Below are 21,727 nucleotides of genomic sequence, written 5' to 3' on the forward strand. Positions count from 1 at the left end.
CTCTGCACATTACGAAAAAGTATCGACTTAATGTGCGCCCTGCGATACAAACACACCTACAGCAGGGGTCGAAATTGGCTGAAATTCCTGCCGGACATCAAAATTACCCGGACCAAATATGATGTTAAAGTATGAACAAAAATAATTGTCGGTCCGACAGGCAAAAAATATCTCCCGGCAGTATTTCGACCCCTGTAAAGTTTTAATAAAAATCGTAATATCGTTGTTATATATGCAACCTTTAAGTGATGTTCCAATGATCGATTATAATCGAAAAATGATCGGTTGAGATTTACCGATGTGATGATCGATTGTAAATACCCATAATCGATTGTCTAGGAAAATGTTAAATAAGTAATTGTTCTCCAAACAATATTGAAATTGCAATCCATTTTTGGGTGTCAAAGTGGTGTGTTTTCCAGTTTCAAACAGTGTCCCACAGCTGGTATATTAAAGGCCAAAGAATGTGCTGTCTGGACTGGGGAATTGTATATAAAAGATCTCTTGCTGCTAAAGTAAAAACGTAGTGAGTTTCCTCTGAAAATGTATGCGTCAGATTTACTAAATCAATGTTCGACATCCGACAATCGATTATCAATTAATCGGTGTACTCTAGTGGCAGCGTTAAACAAAAAGGATTTTTTGTTTTTTAATTCTTTGGGTTTTTGAAAAAGTTAACAATTTGTGTTTTTTATCGACATCATTAGAGCACGTTGATTTATGAATCATCGGCTGTTGGATGTCAAACATTTGGTACTTTTTGACATGAAGTCTTAGAGGAAACCCGCTACACGTTTTCCTTAGCATCAAGGAATTATTTATATATAGTTTCCCACAGACAGGACAACACATACCACGGCCTTTGATACACTGATTGTAGTGGAAAAAGATCCAACCAGAGAACAGGCCCACTGAGGTGGTTTGATCCTATGACGTAATCGCCCCCCAGGCGAGTGATCTATCTTCTGCGCTAAATCCCGTCCGTTGGGTTTTCGAAATATGAAAACATTAATCTTGGAAGTCTTTGGTATTCAGAATACGTGATTCTTGTTTGTAGACCTAGCAGTTATATATTGATCATCGATTAACTAACATATAAATACGTTAATAATAGACGTTACACAGCGCACACAGCTTGCGTGTCGACACGATTAATATGATATGGTGTTGACAACAATAATAAAGATTTTTCTCTTTTTTTCATCTAATATTGCAGGGTTTTGGGGTTTTTTTTTAATATCACGGGGTTCCTCTTATTTGAAGGAAGGAATGAAATGTTTTATTTAACGACGCACTCAACATATGTTATTTACAGTTATATGGTGTCAGACATCTGGTTAAAGATCACAGAGATATTGTGAGACGAAGCCCGCTGTCGCCAATTCATGTGCTACTCTTTTCGATTAGCAGCAAGGGATCTTTTATATGCACCATCCCACAGACAGGATAGTACATAACAAGGTGTTTGTTAAACCAGTTGTGGAGCACTGGCTGGAATGAAAAATAGCCCAATGGGCCCACCGACGAGAATCGATCGTAGATCGATCGCGTATCAGACGAGTGCTGTACCACTGAGCTATGTCCCGCCCTACCTCCCACCCCACCCACCCCCATCCCCCGAGACCATAGGTAATTTACGAGTATATACGTGTTATCTTCCGAGGTTACAGAGTTTAATCAGGTCTTAGAAAATTGCGAGACCGATAGTTTCGTTCGCGCAAGTCTAGTTTTGCACAACCCGTATTTCGTTCGAGCATTAAACTTACGATGTCATTTACATGGTCATCACAAAACGAAATGGGCTACCTGAATTTGGTTTTACATAACACATGAATGGTTTACGCTAATAAAAAATAAAAAAATTAGAGACCTGTGAGTCCACCCCCTCCCCCTACCAACATTATAATCACTGGGAGATCCCTCAGATATGTTCTTTGAATAACTTAAACGTGCTGGTTTTTCCTTTAAAGACATATTGTCACAGACCACCGACCTATTTAATGGCCTAACAAAGTATTACCTGAACAAGAATAATTCGATTTGTCCCTAAATGTACTTTATTCAACCATCTTCATAACCACCATACTCCATTTATTAATGATATTTTATAAAATAAAAAAAACTGAATTATGGCAATGGCCCATAATTCAAAAACTAAAATTGCCGAGAGGGATGACATGGATTTCACCCCATCATGGTTCAGTTAAGGTGATGCGATAGCTAGATTTGCTTTCCAAATATTAATGTAATTTTAATTTATTATCAATATTTAGAGAAATAAGGTCCTTAAATCCGTGACAGTATGCCTTTAATAAACAGTTACTACCCTTGTTCTTTATGTACACCAACATATATACACCAATTGCATCGTCTAAACTGGAGGAACAATTACAATTGATTATAGATTCTTCTAATCGATCATTAAATCGGTAAAGCCAAACAGATCAATTTGTCTATAATAGGACTAATCAATCATTGGAACATCACAAAGGGGTACTGCCCACTCCCCTTTCCAATTTTTTTAGATTATGTACCCCTCAGTTGAAAGACGAAATAATATAGTTGGCCCCTCTAGTTGCTTGGGGTGGGGGAGCGTAGCCCAGTGGTAAATATCTCATCTTATAGCCGATGATTAATAAATCAATGTGATCTTGTGGTGTCGTTAAACAAAACAAACGTTGACTCTATTTGTTGGCATCTTGTGATGCCTTTGGAATGCCGTACCGAATTAGGGACAGTGTGCCTTTAATAGTCCGGTCTTAATCAATACATAATTACAAAGATTTCAAACAAGAATAGCTTTTCCCGGATACCAACTGACTTAATATATTTGTTTTGTTTCGATCGCTATATATATTGTTTGCCTTTCGCGGTTGTTATTTTCCTATCGGTGTTTACTCCCCGTGTTATAGTGTTTTAATAAAATCAAAAAAGGCTTTATACAATTCTAATCATTGCGAAATCCGGCTTATGATTATTAATAATTGTCCACTTCTGTTTGTCCTGTTGTTTGCTGATTCAAACTGTGCAAATCGTAAAGTTAATCAGGGCCCATTCTAGCAATGATTACAGGGTGGTGGTTGGGGTTGGGTGTCAAGATTTGGAGTGCTGCGTGGATGTTTCTTTAAAACACATAATTTACATAATAAAATTTAACTGTTTGGTTATATTTCATCAACAAACAAGACATAAAAAAGAAATTAGTTCTTCCTATTCCGAAGACTACTCGCTGCGCACAAATCATAAACTGGCGCTAATATTGTACTTATTTTTACGTTTCAAAGACTAAAAGCGGAGTAAAGTTAAAGTTGGTTTTGTTTAACGAAACCACCTGAGCACGTGGATTTATTGATCATCGGCTATTGGATGTCAAACATTTGGTAATTTTGACATATAGTCTTAGAGAAAAAGAAAACCCGCTACATGTTTTCATTAGTAGCAAGGGATCTTTTATATGCACTTTGATATACCAGTTGTGGTGCACTGGCTGGAACGAGAAAAACAACAACCGACTCCCGTTACGGGGATCGATCCTAGACCGCAAGCACATCAGGCGAGCGCTGTACCACTGGGCTACGTCTCGTCCAAAGTGAAGTATTTGTTATATAATAGGGATTCTGGAATTTGTATAAAATTCACTAGCCATGGGATCAGTGATTAAAAACATTCACCAGCTACGATTACTAAATAATAGTAATAATCAGATATTTCACCTAAAGAGGGAGATATAGCTTAAAAACACTAACATTGGGGGTTTGGGTCAGGATATACTTATTTACAAAATAGACTTAGCTGCAATATTTGACATATTTTTTGTCACTAGCCTTCGGGCATGGCAATAGTAGTTATTTACTAGCCCAACATTGAATATCACTAGCCATGGGAGTGGGGCTACCATAATCTAGAAGCCCTGTTATAACAAACAGGGTAGATCCTGTTAACCGTAAAGGGTTAGCGTACATGAAGACATTTGTCTTCATCGTCAGTAGACCAAATGAAACCCTGCGTTCAGACAGTGAACGACGCTAACGTTCGCGAACTATTTGACCTGTCCCAATGTGGTCAATCGCTTTAAAGGGACTGTTTGAGTTGGCTGCAACTGTATGGGAAAACAGTCCTATAGACATTTAAATTTCGGTTGATTAAACAATGTTATGCTGGTCAAACTACCAACTGCCAGCATAAAGTTGGCCAACGTTCTGCTGTCACGATTTCTACGACTGTGCAGTTGCTAATCTGAGCGCTCTTTGGGCCGTTGCACACCAAACGCGATTTTCGCAACTATTTTCGCCGAGATACAGAAAAGAGACACTCACGTAGAGGCGTGCACACCAAACGCGATTGTCGCCACGATTTACGGAACTAGGAACTGATCCTATTTTTGCGTAATCGCTGGCGAAATCGTGTGCTATATATAGAATTTGATTTCACACCCATTCAATCGTGAGATGATTTCTCTCGACCAGGATATCGTCCTGCAAGACATTATTATTCATGTACAAAAACATGTTCACGAAATAAACTATATTCACCTTAGCGTTGGCGTTTAGTTAGTATTGGGTGAACTCAAAACCGGCGAGGATTACATTAACAATAAGGCCTCTTCTTCGCTGTCAGAAGACAAGTCGTGTTGAAGAACCGGTAAAATACCACTTCCCTCCATGCTGGACGAGAGTGAACTGGCGGGAACCTGTACATGCATTCCTCGAATAAACTTCGTCAGAGTTCGAGTATGTATTCGTGAAATCGCACCAAAAAACGCGACGAAAATCGCGTTCGGTGTGCAAGCACTGACGCATGGGCAACGCGGCAAAAATTGCGGCGATGAAACGTTCGCGTCTGGTGTGCAACGGCCTTTAAAACTCGATTGTCGTCGTATAACCCATTAGTTGTTCATCTGAGCGCACCCGTTATAACTTGGAAGCTGGGAAAATTACAACACAACAGTCGAGTTGGTTTACTTTGTGCTGGCAGTTGGTAGTCTGATTCTAGCATCACATACTGGGGTGTCATTAAAGAAAATGTCCTTTTCCCAACTCCCATTAATACAGATATTTAGCTAATGTTCAGCCAGCCGTTTTGTTGGGGGGGGGGGGGGGGGGGATATGTATTATAGAGTGGGTATAAATATGTATATATATATATATATATATATTATATATATATATATATTCGTCCTCATGCTTATGTCTGGAGGAGGGTGATACTTTTTATCTTTATTTTTATAGACTAAGACGAATTTTTTTTACATATTTCTCCTCATATGGGGGGGGGGGGGGGGGGGCACATGCCTTGCTGCTTGATCACTTGTGACATGTAAATGGACTTGTTATTAGGCCCCTCGAAGTGAAGTTTGAGGTGAGCGTCAATGTAATCTGACCATCCTATTCCGTTTACTTATCCTTCAAGTAACTGTTTTTCATAAACCGGTAAAGCATGACACATAGTTCTTTTGTGTGTGTGTGTGTGTGTGTGTGTGTGTATGTGTGTGTGTGTAAATAAGGCTTACACCTTACGAAACTCTCTCACTTAAAGGATTCGTTTCTCTCTCCGATGAGTTGGTTGGAGAGCTGAGAGAGAGAGTCTCAGAGAAAGAAAGGGAGACAGAACAGAGACACACAGACAAAACACACAGAAAGAGAGAGAGAGAGAGAGGGGGGGGGGGGGGGGGATATCAACGTTTTAAAAAAAACAATGGACATGCCGACTGAAGGCTGTATTCATGACGGGTGCTATCGGATATACTCCGCTTTTGCGAACACCTAATATCATCACTGTTTTAACTGAGTGCATGTCAACACATCTACAGTATATATATTAATGAGCTCTGTCCCGTGCTACTTTTGATTTGTTAAACTAGACTTGGGAGTAGCTAACATAGGCGTACGGGCTCCCATTTGTGTTGGGGGAGGCTGATTTTTGCCTGCCAGAATTCAACAAAAGTGCCCGAATCTGGATTACAACTAATATTGTGGGTAGACTGATGGAAATACACGGTGTTCAGGCCCACTCCCTCCCCCCCCCCCCCCCCCCACCCCGATGCTTCCGTCTACGCCAAGGTTCCCGATACGACTGATGCCCCTCTCTTTTAAACCCAACCAATAACAAAACTTCCTGGGCGCGTGTTGACCCCCCCACCCCCTTCCAACCCAACATCCCCCTCTTTTTTTAGTCTAAGGGGGCAATAATTGTAAGGGTAAATATTATAGTTATTTTTATAATAAAATTAATAGAGTTCTGTATTATTATTATTTTAATTTGGAACGCGCATCTAAATTTAAAATTGAACCCCCTTTTTATTTTTTGATTAAAATTAAAAATTGCCCTATAAAGTTTTCTGTCCCGAGTCAGGCCCTAATTCTAACCCTAACTATTAATTATAAGTATTTATAATGTTCTTGATACGTGACAGTGCCAAAGGAAAGTCTCTCCCCACACCATCCCACCCCCTACCCAACCCCCTCCGCCTCCCTGTTTCGTACGCTTGTGGTAGCTAGTCTGATATGTCTGCCGTTAACTGTATTTCACAAATTCAGTTGGGTATAATATCCGCCCGGTCCCCTCCATTATTATTTTTAGTTAGGGTTGAGGTTAGGGTTAGGGTTAGGGTTAGGGTTGGGGTTAGGGCTAGGGTTAGGGTTGGGGTTATGGCTGGGGTTAGGGCTGGGGTTAGGGTTAGGGTTGGGGTTATGGCTGGGGTTAGGGCTGGGGTTAGGGTTAGGGTTGGGGTTATGGCTGGGGTTAGGGTTGGGGTTAGGGTTGGGGTTATGGCTGGGGTTAGGGCTGGGGTTAGGGTTATGGCTGGGGTTAGGGCTGGGGTTAGGGTTAGGGTTGGGGTTAGGGCTGGGGTTAGGGCTAGGGTTAGGGTTAGGGCTGGGGTTAGGGTTAGGGTTGGGGTTAGGGCTGGGGTTAGGGTTGGGGTTATGGTTAGGGTTAAGGTTAGGGTTAGGGTTGGGGTTAGGGTTGGGGTTATGGCTGGGGTTAGGGTTAGGGTTGGGGTTATGGTTAGGGTTAAGGTTAGGGTTAGGGTTGGGGTTAGGGTTGGGGTTAGGGCTAGGGTTGGGGTTAGGGTTAGGGTTAGGGCTAGGGTTATGGCTGGGGTTAGGGCTGGGGTTGGGGTTAGGGTTGGGGTTATGGTTGGGGTTATGGCTGGGGTTGGGGCTATGGTTAGGGTTAGGGTTGGGGTTGGGGTTAGGGTTAGGGTTAGGGCTAGGGTTAGGGCTAGGGTTGGGGTTATGGTTGGGGTTATGGCTGGGGTTAGGGTTAGGGTTGGAGTTTAACATACATTCCTTTCCTTTCCTTTCTATTTAGCATGGGATTTTTTTTAACTCTTCTAAAACACCGTCACGGGAGTGAATGCGCTCCCTCGGCACCCTCCCCTTGGATCCGTTTCTGGATCCATGTCACCGACGCCTCGACCCTCCACCTTTAGTTTACCCAGCTGTTACCATAACATAAAAACTAAACATAAATAATTAATATCTAAATCTTCTACAGATTAGCAAGTATGTCACTTACCTGTGTTCGGTTCGGTATCCACTGCTATAAATAATTACAGGTATTAGGTGGGTCACATTTGCACAAGTCGATGACTCAACGAGTCAACAAAACAGGAAACGGACGTCGGGCAAACAAAAAACACACAAGTCATCTGAGGTAATCTTTCCCCACAGACATCAACAAACCCACTTTCCTCCTTTTTTAACAAAGCATTTCAGTTTTTCCTTCGCTGTCACATCAAACTATTTACTTAGGCAGCTGTTTAAAACCTCCAAAAAATCAGTTTCGCTCTACGACTACGTCACAAAGAAAGTAAGGATTCTAAAGCTCAACTTGCGAACTTCGCTAAGACTTCGCTCTCTCTGCTGCTGGCATCGAGCTTTTCCCCACTAAATAACAAAGCACAGTCTCCCGCTCTCTTCGGTGAAAACGGAGACAGACAAACAAATCTGGCCTCGCTTAGTGCATCTCGCATTTGCGCCTGTCCGGCACGTTAAACTTCACCATTAATTTGTCGCGCACACTTGCAGGTTACATATAATCGATCGTAATGCGATGTACACAGCTGACTGCGTCACATCACAAGAGTACCGCCGTCGCGGTTGGCCTACTTCCAAGTGACAAGATTCGATTGGATGAGCGCGTATTCCGAGTTGGCTACATCCTACAAGGGGAGGTAATCGCTTTCCGAGTAACGAGGATGTTTTGAAGTTACTCACTTTAGTTTCCGAGATGCGTATGATACCTTTCCGCTCCCGACTCGGTGATGTCGTGGTTACGCCATCGGACATAAGTCTGGTAGGTACATGGTTCATAGCCCGGTACCGGCTCCCACTCAAAGCGAGTTTTAACGACTCAGTGGGTAGGTGTAAGACCACTGCACCCTCTTCTCTCTCAGTAATCACTAACAACTAACAACTAATCCACTCTTCTGGACAGACCGCTCAGATGGCTGAGGTGTGTGCCCAGGACAGCGTGCTTGAATCTTAATTGGATATAAGAGCGAGTTTTAATGACTCAATGGGTAGGTGTAAGACCACTACACCCTCTTCTCTCTCACTAACCACTAACAACTAATCCACTGTTTTGGACAGACCGCTCAGGTGGCTGAGGTGTGTGCCCAGGACAGCGTGCTTGAATCTTAATTGGATATAAGCACGAAAATAAGTTGAAATGAAATGAAATACTTTTCCGGACCGGCCTCGGTGGCGTCATGGTTAAGCCATCGGACATAAGGCTAGTAGGTACAGGGTTCGCAGCCCGGTACCGGCTCCAACCCAGAGCGAGTTTTAACGACTCAGTGGGTAGGTGTAAGACCACTACACTATCTTCTCTCTCACTAACCACTAACAACTAATCCAATGTCCTGGACAGACAGCCCATATAGCTGAGGTGTATGCCCAGCACAGCGTACTTGAACCTTAATTGGATATACGCACGAAAATAAGTTGAAATGAAAATATACCTTTTCTCTTTCGAATAAAATGCTATTTGGAGCCCAGACGGGTTTGCAGGGGAGGGTTTCATGTTTCTCTTTTTTTCTTTGTTTTTAATACATTTTCGGGGTCGAAACTCGTCTTTGCTCGGGTTGGGGGGGGGGGGGGGGGGGGGGGGGGCGGCGGTGAAGTTTATATGGGATCAAGCCATATTACCCAAGGAATTATATGTAAAAACGAAAATTCGCTTGAACAAGGGAGGGTCGATCCCCGAAGCTCCCACTGCACACACGTCTGATTAGTATAGACACAATGCCGACTAGACGTAAACTGGATTTGCTAAAATATATAATTTAAGCAAGAAATTGAAAGTAATGTGTACAGTGTAACTGTTAAACAAATATGTAATATATAGCCAGAGGTGGATCTACGGGAGGGGGGCAGGGGCCCGCCCTCTCCCTAAATTTTACGACAGTTATAATTTTATTATATATTAATTTTAATTTTTTTATGATCCCCTCCAAACCTCCCCCAAAGTTCCATTGGCATTCCGCCTCATGTCATTGCCCCTACCCCCCCCCCAAATGGATTTTCTGGATCCGCCACTGATGGCTAAAATGTTTTACACGTAACACAGCTAAGCTTATATTAATAGTTGTAATAACTATAGTCCATTTGCGTCAATAGAGAACCACTGAATTGGCATGTAATTCTGTAATGAATAAGAACTAATATAACATATTTTAAAGTTAAAATAAAATATGATATAGCCAAAATTTGTTTACACGTTATATGGCCAAATAATAGCAATACTTACAGTCTATTTGCGTTAAAAGGGAACCGATGGATTGGCATGTAAGTATGTAATTAATTAATAATAACTTATATAAAAACATACGATTAAGTTTTAAGTATATACCAACACCCACAAAAAAAATTTTTTTTATAAAAAGAAAAAGAAACAAAACATTATATGTATATAAAAATGTTTGGTAATAAATTATCATCAAATTGAATAGTTAAATCATAGTTTTAATAAAGAGGTGAAGACAAATGCTGGAACAGCCAAAGTGTGCAGTTTTACAAGAATTGTTACAATAGTCCTGTTCAACTGTTTAGACCCTAAGGCCCATATTTATAAAGGCGTTTTAAGGTAAAAACGTGTTTCAATAAAAGATAAAACAGTGTTTTAAGAAAAATCAATATTTACAAATATGTTTTAACTTTAAAGCACTACTACTAAAACATGTTTTTACATCCATATTTATAAAAGTATTTTAATGTTAAAACATGTTTTAAAGTATCCTAAGACACGTTTTAGTTAAAACAATGAAGACGTACGTCTAACTCAATCTCGTGTTTGGACTCAGTCGCTTCAACATTTTGGGACATGAAACATGGACGTACTCCGACAACTACAACATCTTCAACGTGTTCAGGATGTCAACTACAACCGTGCAATGAGACGAGAGCGTGTTTTCAGAGATCGTGACAATCCATTTGACCGTTTGTCTGATGAGTGTTTTCGAATGCGATTTCGTCTGAGCAAAAATACAGTTCGCGTTGTAAATGACGTAGGAATCATGCAGTCCCTTGCGAACTTCAAGTCTTACTTGCATTGCCGTTTTATGCAACGGGGATTCCAGCTCACCATGGCCGACCTCCATGGACTTCCTCAGACGACCGTATGGACTGTTCTCAAACGAGTGACGAATGCGATCGCCAGGTTAAGACCACAGTATATTTCATTTTCCAATAACGAGGAAATGAACGATTTTAAAGAAAAACATTGCTGGTTTCCCCAATTGCGTAGGAGCCATTGACTGCAGTCACGTCCGTATACTTGGACAAGGTGAAAACGGGCAAAGATTCATCAACAGAAAAGGCTGGTCTTCTATTAATGTCCAAGCAGTGAGCGACAGTAATCGTAGATTTGTCAACATAGTGGCACACTGGCATGGTTCAGTACATGACAACACAATATTCGACAACAGCTTAATGAAACAGAGATTTGAAGATGGAGAAATTGGTGTGTTCTTGATTGGCGATTTGGGATATCCTTGTCTGCCCTATCTAATGACACCTCTGCTCAATCCAGGAAACGCTGCCGAAAACAGATATAACCGTGCTATCTGTTCCACGAGAAATGTAGTTGAATGCATGTTTGGAATGTGGAAACGAAGATTTCCTTGTTTAACACATACTCTCCGATTCAAGAAGTTACAAACATCTCTAGCAGTGATTGTAGCAACTGCTGTATTGCATAATATTGCTATCAGTGAAAGAGAACCCAATTTGGACGATGACATTGAAGATCCGCAGCCTCCACTTCAGATCAACAGAGTACAAAACGGACGTGGAAATGCTGTCAGACCGGCTCTTATTCAACAGTATTTTGCCTAACATATTAAAAGTTAATCCATTAAAATAACATACCAGTAACCAATGTATTTATTGTGTAACAGACAAGCTACAAGTAACTGTTTTATATACCATCTTTTATGCATTTAAAACATGTCACGGGGATCCTATAATACCCGTAACTGAATAAAACACGATTATCCAAATATCTCTCCTAACTGTATATCTATTAGATCTCTCTGTATCGGGCAGTCTATACCCGAGTGGCTCGGCTCTAGGTATGATCAGAGATAAGATCTGATATAAATAGATATATATATAGCACGTTTAGTTCACTAGAAAACACAACAAAACACAATACACTTTGGTATCTGTATTAACACTACGCTGACAAATGTACTTGCCGCAGTAGTTAATTAACAACAACAAATATAATAACAACCCAGAACTAATCACTTATTTAGTTAATCACTAGGTGTCTAGTTTACACAATATTCTAATCACTTCACCGTGATACAACACACACACGTGTTATAATTGAGAAACGCTGCCAGGGGAACTTAATTAATAAAGGAACTACAACTCTATTCCTAACTGGTTAATTTTTAATTAACCCTTAACTACTCCTTCAGTAACCTTGTAATACAGAATTAATACTGGTACCTATCACAATAAAGACAATAACCTACAGTTTACCTAGGTCCTCTAGGATGACCGACTAAGCTTTATATTACCACATACTCGTATAAAAATATTAGAACAGTGAAGCCTACAATTTACTTCGTTAGTTTACCGGAAACACTGTCTAAAGAATATTGGTATAATACAGTATTAAAATATTTAAAGTTACATCAATCACATCAAGGTTATACAACAGAGCAGAAAAATATATTTACCACGTCCGGACTGAACTTATATAGATCGTTCAGTGGACGACGTCCGTTTCCCCTGGATACTTCCAATATTTCTCCCCGATATTCTAAAATCCTATCTATTTATTAAAAAATCTCAGAGACAGCGAATATCGCCTGGGGGCACAACGCGGTACCTCACCTATCATGTGATATTGCCACAACTCCCAGAGACGGTATTTTTTTCTTAGATGGTCAGACTTACTGTCGCCATTCCGCTAGCAAGTGCCCACCTGGTCTAAGTGCATATTGGGACACAAGACTACCACCGTCGCGCGGGGGTATTACGTAACCAAGCTGCACACAGCCCTCTAAAACAATTAGCAACGCCACAGGCGAAAAGATAAGAACATGTTCCGTCACAAAACAAAAGGTGTTTTGAACAAAAACTGCATGTTAAGTAGTAGATGAAGCTGGGTGGCTTGGCGTTAGCACTGTTTGCTCCAATACTGCTTTTTAAGTTCAAGAATGTCATGCTTCAAATATAGATTTTGCATTTTTGCTTCGTGCTCTTTTCGAGCAAATTCCCGAATTTTCATCTCTGGTGTGGTGTATGGTTGTTTCTTTGAAGATGTTTGTTTGGTTTCCACCTGCGTTTATAGAGTGGTTGGGTTTTTTGTGGGTTTTTTTTACATTTTTAAAATTACCTGACCAATCAAACAAACAAAGTAAGGAAAAATTACAGAATTTACAATTGCTGTAAACGCAAAACAGTGTTTTAAAACGAAAATGAAATAAATGCTTCATGTAAGGATGTAGTTAACACGTATTAACTATGTTATATGGTATTGAACACATGGGTAAGGACATATAATCAGAAAGGCAACCCGCTATGCGGTCCATTGTCTTTTGAATAGCAACTGATCTTTTATATGCAGTATCCGAGAGGTAGGATAGTAGATATCATGGCCTTTCTTAAACCAGTCGGGATCGCTCGCTGGAACGAGAAAAAGCCCAATGGGCCCCCTGATGATGATCAACCCTACACCGACCGCGCCTCGAGCGAGCGATCTATCAGTAGACTACGTTTCATTCCTTAAATGCATTTTGACTTCAAAAGCTAAACCATGCAGCTTTAATAATGCATGATGGGGGAAGAAATCATTGCTTAGAGAAACCTTCATGCACGTGCACATCATTATGCAATTATCTGTTCACCGTAACAATATAGTAGTGAATTTAAATAGGTATATATCGCCCCTCCGTAATATTTTAATACAGGAACTCACGTGTTTTGTTTCCAATAAGAAGAAATAAAAAATGTTGCAGTAAAATATGCAAATACAAATAAGCAACCTGTTTTTTGTGCGGCATGGTGTTTTGAGTTGTCGTCTCGGTATTACCAATCGGAGAAGGGCTTCTGTTGACAGTACCAGAGGGCAGTTCATCTTCGTCCATGGGCATGTAATAAATGTAATGGTATCCAAACAGATGGATTAATCACAGATGCCACCTTGATTAACACTATTGTTCTTTTTGTCTTACTCTATGCAGACGACACGGCGCTGTTCGCAGATAATTTTGAAGATATGCAGACATTACTAAATACTTTTAATTCATATTGTACAGAATGGAAACTAACTGTCAATTGTTAAAAGACAAAAAAATTAATTTTTAGTGGCAACAAGAAGGACTACAACAAAATGTTTTATTTGGGAAAGTCTAGACTTGATAAAGTAGATACTTATAAATAGCTTGGTGTTGTATTCCATAAATTAAATAAATTTACTAATGCAAGAAACATGTTGTACGAACAAGCACATAAAGCTATGTACTTCGTTCTCAAACAAGGAAAACGCTGTAATATATCTATTCACTGTCAGCTTAAATTATTTGATTGCATGGTTATACCAGTCCTTTTATACGGATGCGAAACATGGGGTTTCGAAAGTTTAGCTTCCATAGATAAACTGTATAATAAATTTTGTAAACTACTGTTACCAGTGAGGAATTCTACACCGTTGTACATGTTGTATGGAGAACTTGGACGTTTCCCGGTAACTATAACTGTAAAGCTAAGGGTGATTACTTTTTGGTTCAGATTAATTACAGGGAAGCAGTCCAAGTTATCATTATTTGTTTATAGATTGTTGTTGAATGACTACAATAATAATATTTACAAACATAAATGGATAGACTTTGCGTGACGGAACATGCTCTTAATTTTGTTTTCGCCTGTGGCGATATTAATTGTTTTAGAGGGCCGTGTGCAGTTCTCAATACACACCCAGCCCAGTTGCGGAGGCCATGTGGCCAGTAGTTACGTAATACCTCCGCGCGACCATGGAATCTCTAGCGAACTGGCGGCAGGAAGTCTGACCATCTAAGAAAAATATGCCGGCGTGGTCGCTGTGGAAATATCACTTGATAGGGGGAGGACCGCGATGTGCCCCCAGGCGATATTCGGTTTTATGATAAATAGCTAGGGTTTTAGAGATATGAGGGAGAAACATAGGAAGGCTTCCAGGGGGAACGTTCGTCCGTTTGGACTTTGTAAATATCATTTCTGCTCTGTTGTATAACCTTGATGTGATTAATGTGACTTTAAATATTTTAATACTGTATTATACCAATATTATTTAGACGGTGCTGCCGGTCATCTGACGCAGTAAACTGTAGGCTCACTGATCTATATATATAAAGCTTAGCCAGTCATCCTAGAGGACCTAGGTAAACTGTAGGTTATTGTCTTTATTGTGATAGGTACCAGTATTCATTCTGTGTTACAAGGTTACTGAATGAGTAGTTAAGGGTTAATTAAAAATTAACCAGTTAGGAATAGAGTTGTAATTCCTTTATTAATTAAGTTCCCCTGGAAGCGTTTCTCAGTTATCACACGTGTGTGTGTTGTGTCACGGTGAAGTGATTATATATTGTGTAAACTAGACACCTAGAGATTAACTAATTAAGTGATCAGTTCTGGGTTGTTATTATTTGTTGTTGTTAATTAACTACTGCGGCAGTACATTTGTCAGCGTAGGTTAATACAGATTCCAAAGTGTATTGTGTTTTTGTTGTGTTTTCTAGTGAACTAAACGTGCTATATTACATATACTTTATATAAGATCGTATCTCTGATCATACCTAGACGAGCCACACTAGGGTATAACCGCCCGTTACAGAGAGATCTAATAGATATACAGTTAGGAGAGATATTTTGATAATCGTGTTTCATTCAGTTACGGGTATAGGATCCCCGTGACACTTTGTAAATTCAATATTGGATAGCATTGGTTGTACATATATATGGATGTCACAATGTAGTAGAATTGCAAGTGCTACACTTTTTAAAGAATTTATTTCTTTAAGACTTAAAGATCAATTCCTACAAACATGGTACAGTCATATCGATAATTCCGGAAAAGCTTCAAATTAAAAACTGTTAAAATATTGTGTTACATTTGAGACATATTTAACATCACTTGAGAAAAAACATTGGTGTCCATTATTACGTTTTAGACTCTCAATCCATAATCTCCCCATTGAAACGGGTAGATGGACACGAATACCACTACATGATAGAATATGTCCCCTCTGCAACAGTAACGACATCGGAGACGAGTTCCATTATATACTTAAATGTCAATTTTTTAAAGCACCCAGAATTATTTACTTACCACAATACTGTCAATCAAAACCTAATACATATAAATTTTATAATATCTTCAACAGCAAGAAAACCGGTGTCCTTCGTAAATTGTCAATTTTCTGTAAATTTATTATGAATACCTTTAAGTCCCCCGGCTAAAATACCTATATGGATATGTATTTTATGTATGTATGTATATATAAATATATATATTTGTTTATTTATTTATTTATTTATGTGAAATACTTATACGTTTGCCATCTTGTCAAAATATATGTATAATTGTATTATGTACCTCATATGCCGTGGTTTACGGCCTGAGAGTAAATAAAGTTCTTCTGTTCTGATGTTTTCGCAGTCAGTGTTATCCTCATCCTGATCACTGGGCTGTGAAGTCCGAGTTGTCCTTGCTGCTGCTGACGTGGCGGCATCGTCATCGACACAATGTTGATGAGCGGAATCAGGCCATCCTGGATTGTTTCACAGATATATTTTGTGATACCTTGTGGAGAAGTCGGCTTTTCCCCACCCCTTGTTTTGCTCATATCTCGTTTATGTTTCGCATGGTCTTTCGTTGACTGACATTTTGCCCGTCGCCACCAGTCTCTTATTTGCGTCATTGTTTTCCCGGTATGATCGTGGTAATTTTGGATAACCTCCTCCCAGGCGGCCTTTGTTTTCTTGTTAAAATTAATGTCATTCCTTTTATCTTCTATTATATGAGCTCTCTCTTTAATTGTTTGCACCAAAAATGCTTTTTCAGCATTTGAAAAATGTATTTTTTTTTTTTTTTTTTATCTGACATTACCTCCAGTAGATAACGCTCACAGGTGTCTATAGAAGTAATGCAGTGCCAATGTAATTGTGCTGTGTGAAAACTATACCCTTCCATGCGTGCATGCAGTTCAGTTCAATAGAATGTGTTTCACTTGTTGCATGCAATCTGTGCATCTGTCGTAATTTCAGTGAAATAAACAACTTGTATGTTTCATGATCTCGCCAGCTTTCAGGGAAGAAATATGGGTGGTGAACAGTGAGGGCTGAGAGAAAAAACACAATAAAACAGTCTTTGAAAAATTGTCATTTCGTTCGTTCTCTTAATTCGTCCTTTAATCAGTCGAAGAGTAAAAAAATAATTCGTGGCGATCTGCGCATATATCTCGAGGTACATTCCCCTTCCCCACATCCGACATATATTTCGTAAGACCAGCGCATTCCTGATACTGCATATCATGGGCGTAGGCTGGGGGGGTTCGGGGGGTTCGGACGAACCCCCCCGCTGAAGCAAATGGTCCGCTTTCAGAAGTAAAATATTACTATTATTTTTTTTTTTTTTTTTTTAATTATTATTAAATTTTGTTTAACACAGTGCTGTATATGGCTCTATATTCATATAGGCGTCCATGCGTGCCCGTCGCTTGTTATTACATAGTTTTATTTTGTTATAAAATAATGTAGTACACCGAGCTCATGTTAAGCTTTCGAAATGTATGGTCATCAACAAGGATATGACGTCAGACGTTGACGAAAATATGATCCAAAGACATAGAAGCCTGGTGATTTCGAATTCCAAACGTAAGTACTTGCAAATGACACAGCCCAACTACATGTACCTATATGCACTAGTAGCGGCAGTATACTTATTTCAGTTGTTTTCCAGCCTAACTTTTGTTTTGTTCAAAGGATAAGGAACATACACACTCGTTTTCAATATTTGATGCGCAAGCCAAAAATTAAAGCCGCATTATCGCCCAACCATACTATCCAAAGACATCTTATCTGCTCAGTGGTGTAGGAAGGTGATTTCCAAACGTAAGTAGGCCTACTTGCAACAGATATTCCCCCCAACTATCAATATGCACTTAGACTAGTAGATATAGTATACTTATTTCAGTTGTTTTCCGGCCTAATAAATTGTTTTGTTCAAGGATAAGGAACATACATGTAGCACTCTATTTTGAATATGTGACACGCAAGCCAAAATTAAAGTCGCATATCGCCTAAACCATGTTATCCAAAGACAGTGCTCCACAACTAGTTAACGAAGGTCATGGTATGTGTTATCCTGTCTGTGGGATGTGCATACAAAAGAGCCCTTGCTGCTAATCGGAAAGAGTAGCCTATGTGTAAACATAATTATGGTCCTTGACCATATGTCCGACGCCATATAACCGTAAATAAAATGTGTTTAGTGTGTCATTAAATAAAACATCGGCAGTGTCGTACCGGATATACGTTTTTTTTCATTGGTTCGTATCGATAATTTGATGTAATTTTAGTAAGCGACGCCAGCTTCTCTGATAGCACAGTGCATTTTACTTCATAAACATGTTGGTAATAAATAAAATACCGCACTCGTTTCACTAGATATCATTAATTTTAGAAAACTCATGAACTTCCCCAAAGTATCTGACCTCACTTTCGTTCGGTTAGATACCTTTGGGAACTTCATTCGTTTCGTAAAAATGATATCTAGGGAAAACCTGTTTAGTACTCTCTTGCTCACTCTCTTTTCCCCCATCTCCCTCTATCTCATGCATACGTGTCCACACACACACACCACACACATACACACTTGACATTGACAACTTACCTTAAGCTTAAAATGTCCAGTACTCATGGCGACTGTCATTTTAGAGTAGGCCTACACGATAGGTTTTTATTAGCGAACACAAACAAGAGCTTTTTAAAATAATTTTTGTGGTCATATTTTACTGTAGGAAACATGCTAACAATGTAACTTTAAATAAAACAGTAGAGCTAGTGTTGTTGCCTAGTTAGGCCTCGCATTATTGATAATATATACTGTAGTTCAACTCGAACCTTTCATCGTTGTACTCCGTTTTGAATTACGTATGCAACTTTCTATTCCAATCCAATACAATGGAATAAATGAAAGTATAACTTAGTGTGGTTTTAAATTGTTTGCAGCAAACATTCGAGATGGGCAGGCCAGAGAAAAGAAAACAGGAACTGAAAATTGCATCCAAGAGATGTCAATCCCTGGAATAAATTCTTTAACAATAAACGACCCACGACCAAGAGAAGGGCAAACCCAACAGGCACCACGAGAAGAACGCCCGACTCCTGACGAAAAAAGTAATCCATCAGAATCGCCATCAGGGTCTGCTAGCGAAGGATACAAGAAGAATCCCAAACCAAGACACCCTACTGCAACAATTAACGATATTGGACATATCATTACTGCAACAATGTCAGTACTAGATATTAAAAAGCAATTGAAGGACTCTCTGATGGAGAAAAATATACACTAATCAAACACCATAGCCAGCCGTCCCGAAACATATACATTTCCTATAATATATGTTGGTGGCTGTAACCGCAGTTTTAAACTCAGCTGGTTGATAAGGAATATCAATGGTTAGTTTATAGCCAAAAACTCGATGGTGCCTTTTTGCATCATGTGTTCACTTTTCTGTATGAATCGAGAAGGGAAAGGGCAATTTGTCAATCGGCCATTTATAAATTGGCAAAAGAAGTCCGAAAAGTGCAAAAGCCACGAAAGCCAACGAGTACCACCAAGAGGCAATGCAAATTGCAGACACGTTCATCAAAAGTATTGAAAATCCTAATGCCACTATTCCAATTTTGATGGAAAACAATAGGTCAAAGAACATTGACCAAAAACCGAGAAATACTTCGATGCATTGCAGAAGCCATTGTGTTATTGTGGCAAGCAAGGTATAGCATTACGTGGGAAGAACGAACACTTGGAGGATGAGAAAACAAACCCGGGAAATTTTTTTCTCTCCTTGATCAAGGTACTGGCTAGGTATTGCTCACCTTACATGAACATTTTAATGTGGAGCCACAAATGAAAGGCTGTCACTTACTTGTCACCACACACAAAAATGAGTTACTCGATTTTATAGGCAAAAAATCACATAATTTCGGTGACCTGTCCAAGAGATAAAGACAGCACAGTTCTATAGTATCATGGCGGATGAGGCTGAAATCTATAACACTGAACATGCTGGCTCTGTGCGTCCGCTTCGTGGATTTCAGATGAAAAGAATTAGGGAGGAGTTTCATCACCAATTTTCGAAAAGTGAATTCGCACCACGGGTGGAATATCTGGCCAATTGAGATTCATTCAACATACTGGAAAACCTTGGTATATACCATTGAAGATATGCGTGGTCAAGGATAATGGATTTGAGGGGCGAGTAACATGTCATCTGTCGAGTTGGGTCCAGGCTAAAATCCGAGAGCATGCTCCATTAGGCAACATATGTGCACTGTAGTGGCCATTGCATAAATCTGGTTAGTAAGTCCGCCCTGTAACATACCAGGAAGTGCGTAACATGATCGACACAAACTTAAGAACTGTTGCCTTTTTTTTTTTCCGAAATAGCCCAAAGAGAAATGTCTTGAGTTGATTACAGCGATTCAAGTCGAGAAACCAAACAAGGAGGAAAAAACTTTAATTGATCTCTGTCCGAACCCGTTCCCCCCCCCCCCCCCCCCCCGACCCGATGGGCGGAGCGCCAAATGCCTACCAAACACTTTTAACCAGTGCTATTTCTTTATTGTTGATGCCCTACCAGGTGATCGGGCTACAAGATGCATCTTGAAGATATACATGGTCTACATGAAGGGTTTTGGCAGAATTGTATTGGGATTGGAAAACACAGACCCGCAGTGATGGCGCCGGCCAGCAAGGTTGCTCACTGGTATAACAAGTTTTGGCTTTATTATAGTTTTCCTCACATTCTACCAATATCTCTCACATCTTTCTTCTTGACTTACTGTTCAGCTCCCCCCAAAGCCCCTCCTCTCTGGATATTATTCATGCAATATATGCCGTGAACGATATTAAAGATATCTACAAGCAAAGCGCCATGACGTTGACAGTAATTTCGAATCTGTAAATTTTTTCAAACAGGCAGAGAGAATGGCAGCAAAAGTGGGTGTGAGCCCAATCAGCCAAGGGTCAGTGGGAGACAGATATACCGTGCCAATAATGCTGCAAGTAGTACTGTACTGAACACTACAAACTGAACTTGGCAATTCCTTTCTTGGATCATGTGTGTGAAAATTTAAAAACTCTAAGTTTTCTGGACTGGCTAAACTGCAATTTCACTGCTAGGACTAGTACCATCTATACTTTGTGAAACCACATGTCGATTGAACGAAATCCTACGTATGTACAACGAGGATCTCCCATCACCCGAGGGTGACCGACCTAGAATTGAAACGTTGGAAAATGCGATATTAAAATGTGTCACCTGAGAGGAGACCTTCTACTCGCAGCTTCTGCGTTGAAGGATTGTGATGGAACCCATTTTCCTACCATAAAACTCTTCTCAGGATCGCATGTACTATTCCAGCACCCTCCTGTGAGCTGCGAACGAAGTTGCAAAGTTCATTAAGGCGTTTACATTCATATGCGAGGCAACGATGGGGCAAGAACGCCTGGTCTGCATTGGTGGCACTCTTGCCACACATTCATTACGATAAGGAGATTGATCTTGACCGTGTCGTGAACGTGTTTGTACAATGTCATCCAAGGCGTCTCTGAACTCTCATCGATAATTAAACCATAAACCAGTTACGATCTAGTAAGTGGAATTTCTGTGGTTTGTTGTTCGTTTGTATTGTTTCTTTGGGTTTTTTAAAATATATAATTGTAATATATATATATATGTATACGTTGTGTGTGTGTATGTGTGTGTGTGTGTGTGTGTGTGTGTGTGTGTGTGTGTGTATGTGTGTGTGTGTGTGAACAAGGGTCCACTTGGTTCATATCCGAACCCCCCCCATGACCAGGTCACGCTACGCCCCTGCATATATGTGTACACTTTAAAACGGTACTCTAAAACAATGTTTTAAGTGAAACAGTGTTTTTTCTTAAAACAGTTTTTATGATATCGATTTAAAATGTGTTTTAGGTTAGAACATGTTTTAGT

At 39.8% G+C, this 21,727-nt stretch overlaps 1 protein-coding gene across 1 annotated transcript in view; it reads right to left on the bottom strand.

Annotated features, from left to right (window-relative positions):
* Positions 1–8,053, bottom strand: part of LOC121371550 (A disintegrin and metalloproteinase with thrombospondin motifs adt-1-like) — a 99,963-nt gene extending 91,910 nt beyond the window's left edge. The window contains exon 1 of the mRNA XM_041497534.1: positions 7,519–8,053. The gene's annotated coding sequence lies outside the window, so the exon portion shown is untranslated. The remainder of the gene's footprint in view (positions 1–7,518) is intronic.
* Between the last annotated feature and the right edge of the window lie 13,674 nt (positions 8,054–21,727).

Source organism: Gigantopelta aegis, chromosome 1 (genome assembly GCF_016097555.1).
Source record: "Gigantopelta aegis isolate Gae_Host chromosome 1, Gae_host_genome, whole genome shotgun sequence".
NCBI lineage: Eukaryota > Metazoa > Mollusca > Gastropoda > Neomphalida > Peltospiridae > Gigantopelta > Gigantopelta aegis.